This window comes from Asterias rubens, chromosome 11 (assembly GCF_902459465.1).
Source record: "Asterias rubens chromosome 11, eAstRub1.3, whole genome shotgun sequence".
Lineage (NCBI taxonomy): Eukaryota > Metazoa > Echinodermata > Asteroidea > Forcipulatida > Asteriidae > Asterias > Asterias rubens.
This window is the reverse complement of record NC_047072.1, coordinates 21,535-28,412: the sequence shown is the minus strand read 5'-3', so window position 1 is coordinate 28,412 and position 6,878 is coordinate 21,535. Positions and strand designations below refer to the sequence as shown.

Sequence of the window (6,878 nt, the reverse complement as noted above, 5' to 3'; positions counted from 1 at the left end):
CCCCCCCCCCCCCCCCAATGGAACTATGCTGTCCTGGAGTATGACAATAAACTACACCCCAGGCTTACCTGGCTCAACATCTGTCAGTGCCTGGTTCACACCTAGAAGAAGACGACAGTTCTCCTCGATCATGGGCCTTCTTCACCTCAAGACCTACTGGGCCATTTCTCCTTCAGTACCTAGGGTATCAATTTGGGACTAATCTCCTTCAAGAGCTCGTTCTTCTTCGTTTTTTTCTTTTCATGTTTCTGTTGCAAAAAGTTTAAACTCTTTGGTGCATATTTGTAGCACTGATTACAAGAGTACCTCTTTTGCTCAAAATGGAAACTTGAAGAAAAAAAATGCAAATGTTCTCCTTCAGACACACCATTAAGTTACCCCCCCCCCCCCCAATGGAACTATGCTGTCCTGGAGTATGACAATAAACTACACCCCAGGCTTACCTGGCTCAACGTCTGTCAGTGCCTGGTTCACACCTAGAAGAAGACGACAGTTCTCCTCGATCATGGGCCTTCTTCACCTCAAGACCTACTGGGCAATTTCTCCTTCAGTATCTAGGTTATCAATTTGGGACTAATCTCCTTCAAGAGCTCGTTCTTCTTCGTTTTTTTGTTTTCATGTTTCTGTTGCAAAAAGTTTAAACTCTTTGGTGCATATTTGTAGCACTGATTACAAGAGTACCTCTTTTGCTCAAAATGGAAACTTGAAAAAAAATAATGCAAATGTTCTCCTTCATACACACTGTTAAAAATAACCCTCCCCCCCCCCCCAGATGGAACTATGCTGTCCTGGAGTATGACAATAAACTACACCCCAGGCTTACCTGGCTCAACATCTGTCAGTGCCTGGTTCACACCTAGAAGAAGACGACAGTTCTCCTCGATCATGGGCCTTCTTCACCTCAAGACCTACTGGGCAATTTCTCCTTCAGTACCTAGGGTATCAATTTGGGACTAATCTCCTTCAAGAACTCGTTCTTCTTCGTTTTTTTCTTTTCATGTTTCTGTTGCAAAAAGTTTAAACTCTTCGGTGCATATGTGTAGCACTGATTACAAGAGTACCTCTTTTGCTCAAAATGGAAACTTGAAGAACAAAAAATGCAAATGTTCTCCTTCAGACACACAGTTAAAATACCCCCCCCCCCCCCCAATGGAACTATGCTGTGTCCTGTAGTATGACAGTAAACTACACCCCAGGCTTACCTGGCTCAACATCTGTCAGTGCCTGGTTTGCACCTAGAAGAAGACGACAGTTCTCTTCGATCATGGGCCTTCTTCACCTCAAGACCTACCGGGCGTTTTCTCCTTCAGTCACTAGTGTATCAATTTGGGATTAACCTCCTTCAAGAACTCGTTCTTCTTCGTTTTTTTTCTTTTCATGTTTCTGTTGCAAAAAGTTTAAACTCTTCGGTGCATATGTGTAGCACTGATTACAAGAGTACCTCTTTTGCTCAAAATGGAAACTTGAAAAAAAATAATGCAAATGTTCTCCTTCATACACACTGTTAAAAATAACCCTCCCCCCCCCCCCAGATGGAACTATGCTGTCCTGGAGTATGACAATAAACTACACCCCAGGCTTACCTGGCTCAACACCCGTCAGTGCCTGGTTCACACCTAGAAGAAGACGACAGTTCTCCTCGATCATGGGCCTTCTTCACCTCAAGACCTACTGGGTAATTTCTCCTTCAGTACCAAAAAATAATAGACTTCAGCTGAAGCCTTTAAATGTGCAACTGAAAGCACACAACGTTGTGAAAAGGGGTGTTTTTTCTTTCATTATTTTCTTGGACTTTTAGGACCAATTGAGCCTAAATTTTCACAGGTTAGTAATTTGCATATGTTGGTATACACCAAGTGAGATTACTGGTCTTTGACAATTACCAACGTGTCCAGTGCCTTTGCAATGCTTTTTTTTGTAATGAACCGAATCTTCATTTATTTCACAGTAATTTGGTGACATGGAGCGTTAAGGACCAGTTACTGAGATGATGCCATTCACCCAAGGAGTTGGTGCCTTTGATGAGACTATGATGTGTGGGATGTAGGCATTCTGCTGTGATCCTTGAAGGTAAAATTCTTTATTGAAACGTGTGTGTGTTTTTTCCTTTCTGTTAACCCTGGAACATCCTCTTCTTTTGAAAGCCCTTTTCTGGTGCGGATCCCCCCTTTACCTCGGGTTAACCTTATTACAAATTAACATTTTGAAGTCGGCAGTGCATCTAATTAAGTGAAAGTTTATGTTTATATTCTCGTACTGCATATTAAAACAAAATACTGCAAAAATCGCCACTTATAAAAATCCTTGTTTTTTTTCCACATGCCTGTGACTTTTTTAATTTGAAGGACTACTTCGCTGCTTACTGCACAATACGCTCAATATACTTGAAGTAAGCTACCATAAGCGCTTATTTTTTGCTTACAGTAAGCAGAGCCACAAAATTAGACCCGACACATGCCTGGTGCATGCGCTTATTTAAAAAAAAACTCCAGGACTCACGCCTGCCTGTTTTGGAAAATCCTGGATCTGCCCTTGCTTTTAAATACAATGTTTAACAATCTAAGAAAGTACCTCATTTTGTTCTCAGGAGTTTGATACAAGATGCATAAAGGAGCTGGGATGATTTCATTTTTCTAAGGAGGTGGTGCGCTCTGGGACCCTGATGTTGATGAGTCTTCATTCTTGTGGCACATGATAAATGTACTTTGATCTATAAAGGTAAAACCAAAGATAACAGTGGGTGCGTTTGATTATAGCTTCCTCAGGTCGACCTTGATGTGCCATGGTACATTCGAATAGCTTTGGCGTCATTCCAGGGGCTCACTCGGTTCAGCCCCAAGTGCCCTGCTTGTGGAATGGGTCACTTGGGGCTGGCCCCAGGTACATGAAGTCACCACGAGAGGATGAGTGACCATTCGTTTAGCTCATGTCAGGGGCCCATCCGAATGAGCACCGCACAGTCAACCTTGAGAAGCTAATCGAATGCACCATGTGATGCTATCACGCTAAATGGTTCATTTGTCGGAAAATATCAGAATGATGAAACAAGTCAAAACAGGCCAATAATAAGGGTACAGTTTTCAAAAATATGTTTGTTTATATTCAAAAGCCCAAATGTCTTAATTGATTTTGGGCAACTTCCTTCTGATAAATAACATAAAAAAGGGGTTTGAATTAGCATTGAAAGAAAATCCCCTTTTGCATACTTCGGTGTTTCTACTTTCACAAGTTTCGAACCAAAAGTGGTATCAACATGGGATTTAACAGTATTAAAGCAGTGTGATCATGCTCTTTAAAAATGTACAACAAAATAATTAGGGTCTAAAAAAGACTCATCCTTATTTTGAAATGGTTTGGGGTTTTGGGTTTTTTGAAAAGGAAACCTTTTTTTTACAACTTAACCTTCACTTAAACTTGTTGTTTCACCTTTTCATAAGTGTTGCATACTGCTGTATTGGGTTGTATTCCTTTTAAAACAAAATTCTAGTCTTTAGTCTTTTAGGGTTGTTTATTGAAATTTATTTAAATTTCACTATTTCTTGTAATTTCAGGCTCAAAGTTCACTTGTCTTATTCCTCCATTTCTTTTACAGAGACTCCTAGTTACAAGATCATCTCCCACAAGATGAACATAAGGCCGTCTTGATCTTCTCAGTTGCTTACCGCTGCTCGAGGACAAACCTGGACCCAATTTCATAGGGTCTTTTCTGCCATCTGTCATTCGGAATGCAGATGCAAAAAGTAAAACAAAATAAACAAATGTTTCAACAAATGTTCAAATTTGTCCGATCAAAAAATGCATTTCTGGTATTTTATTTCCTTTTGGAAACTGCATAAGAAAGGCAGAAAAGACCCTTGGGGAAACAGAGAAATGTTACCCTCGACTGAGCATTTTGGTTTACAAATCATTGATCTACACAAATTGGCCTTGTAGTTGTGTGGTTTTAATTTTTGAGAAAAAGTTAATTTCTCACTAAAATATTTGAATCTGAGAAAGACTTCAGGCATGGTTTCTTTCTCAGGGATCTAATAGAGCAGAAATTTCGTGCAACAAGGGTGTTTATTTTTTTGCAGTTGACCAAATGTACCAATATTTTCACAGATTTATCATTTTATGCATATATGCAGTTGGGATATACCAAGTGAGATAGCTGATTTTTGACAATTACCAAAAATGTCCAGTGCCTTTAAACTATTATAGGAAAATCATATATTGGTCTAAGCTTTGTAAAGAAGTGTAACTATTAGTAACTAATAACTATAAGTTAATACCAATTGAGTCAAAAAGCCTTCTGTCCAGTGGTGTTGGGTGGGGGGGGGGTGCACTTTGATTTAAACCAATAATGTGAAACTTTTGCTCCCTTAGAGGATATTTTGAGATCAAAGACCTTTAATCAATACCACTCTCTCCTTTAATCCAAATAGTGATTTTAGATAAGAACATTTCAGAAAAGATAACAAATTATCTAATGCTATTTTTACTACAACCAAAAGGGACTAATTCAAAAGGTGAATGTGGCCATTTGGGACTGTGTTAAGACAACAAGTAAAGTAAATTCTAACAAAACAATTATGCTGCAAACTTAAAAAACTTAATTTTTTCTGAAATCACAGTACAAGATGGTTAGTTTTTCATTGCTTCATACATCTGAATCACTGCTCAGGTGTATGACTCTATAATTAGCTGCTATTTGCAGTCTAACTATTACACATAATTAACTATAACTCATGTACTGTGCACGGGTGACTTCTCGTACACATGAGTTATTACCTTTTGTACCCAGTATATGTACACAAGGTCTTGTGTACTTTCATGTATCATGTACAACTGACCACTTCGTACGTATAATTTATGATCTCATACATATGATTCATTTTCATACATTAGATTTATTTGATATGTATGACTTTCTAAATCGTATGTGAGACTTATTATTTACGTACGACTTTTGTACATCATGATACTTTATGTCCAACTCATTATCTTGTACATAGATTTAGAGTTAAACACATTTTCAAGCTTGCAGCAACAAACTTCAGTGTGATTTGACATAATCCAATTATAAGACATAGTTACTATGCATGGCAGTAGTTGTGACTGGAAACTTTTAGCATTGGATTTTAATAGAACTGGATAGTGATTGTGTGTGTTGGTGATTTAAAAGTGGACAGTGATTGTGTGTATAGTGATTGTAGGCATTTTTGTCATCTGTTTTCAGCAAACTTCTACTGCCATCATTGTGACTATTTTTGAAACTATTTGAACCAATGTAGACTACAGACCCTTTTTGGAATTGTCCATGTTCCCTTGTGATCATAACTGAATACAACGGATGCAACTTTTTAGCCGATTGTGATAAACTTGCAAATCATTATCCTAGATAAAGATATGGTTCAACAATCTTCAAAATGAGTCAGGAAAGAGTATGGGTATGATCACATGTCTTTATATAAAATCAGCGGTGTAAACAGACATTTTTATTAAGGAAGGGGGGGGGGGCAAGCAAGGAAAATTACATACTTTCGGGAGAGGGGGGGGGGGGCTATCAAATTCAGTTGTGTGTGTTCAATCTATTTTTTAGGGATGGGGTGGGGCAAGGTTTCTGAACACCCCCTGGGCCCACTTTCATAGAACCGGTGCAGAAGCAAAAACTACTGCTTTAAATTGAGCAGGATACCAACCCAAAGTTGTACATGCGACATAGTTTGGCTGAAAACCTTATTCTTGTAGCATAATCTGTTTGCTTAGCTATAGTTTGTGTGTTTAAGCACCTCTATGCAATTGGGCACAGGTTACACCACTGGAAGAGATGTTGGCTCAGTTACAAAGCATAAGGGATTTAAATTTTAGGCCCTCGGTGATGTCAAAACCATCATGATGGTGTTAACATCGCTGAGGGCCTATAATTTTAACTGTACCCCAGAATATTTAGCAGTCAATATTTCTTGTATGAACCAAACAATATAAATTCTTGTAATCTGATTGGTTAAATGATTTCCTGAACTGACAAGGCCTACAGCGGGGGCCTTGATTTTGCGACTCTGGTGTTTTAATTATTTTCAGGGCGGGGGCAGTCGATTGCTGTGTCCACTCACACAGTATAATTATAATATCATCCTGACAGAAAAAAGGAGGCCCAGCTATTTTAATGGCTCCACTTTTAACCAATCAGATTAAGGAATCTATTTATGAGGTATATGATAGATGTTCTTGAATAGAGGACTGGAATGATTATTGTTCTCTAAAATTAATGTTGTACAATTCTTTTTATATTAGCTCAAAATGTGTCTGAAGAAAAAGCATTCCAAAGGGTTTGGGGAGAGACAAAAGATGGTATTTGGAAAATTGCTACCAGAAGAAAGTCTGTAGGCCCATATTGGTCATTCTAGCTGGCAACAGCAGTTTAGAACACAGCTAATATAATTATTTGAAAGATATCAGACAATTTTGGGTAGATATAAAAAAGCAAACCATTAAGAGTTACAACTTTCTGGCAGCCACAAGGTTTTCCAGAGGGTTTTGCTCACTGGGTGTTAACTCTGGTTTTTAAACCTGTGGGACTATTTATAAATTATAGTTGCCAAAAAGTGAAAAGTAACAATTTTTGTGTGCAATATAATGCTATACAAATTACAAATTTGGTTGATATAAATTACAAAATTTGAAAGAGGTACAATTTGCTGGCTGCCACAAGGTTATTCCCGAGTGTTTTCGCTCAATGAGTGTTACGTCCCTTTTATATGAGCTCAAATCCTAAATGAGATTAAACTTATCTTTTTATAAAACAGTTTTTGACAATATTTTTCGAATGAAATCCCAATGGGATGCAATATGTGTCATGAATGAACTGGGAAAAACCCACATGTGTACACTGTGTT

General features: G+C 38.2%; 1 long non-coding RNA gene across 2 annotated transcripts; it reads left to right on the top strand.

Annotated features, from left to right (window-relative positions):
• Positions 1 to 1,637: 1,637 nt before the first annotated feature.
• On the top strand, positions 1,638 to 4,115 carry LOC117296457. 2 transcript variants are annotated; one of them, XR_004519763.1, is made up of 4 exons: positions 1,638 to 1,675; positions 1,949 to 2,070; positions 2,588 to 2,718; positions 3,593 to 4,115. It is a non-coding gene; the product is annotated as an uncharacterized LOC117296457 (long non-coding RNA). The 2 variants fall into 2 exon arrangements; XR_004519762.1 differs by lacking the exon at positions 1,638 to 1,675 and having other exon boundaries at positions 1,919 to 2,070.
• The last annotated feature ends 2,763 nt before the right edge of the window (positions 4,116 to 6,878 follow it).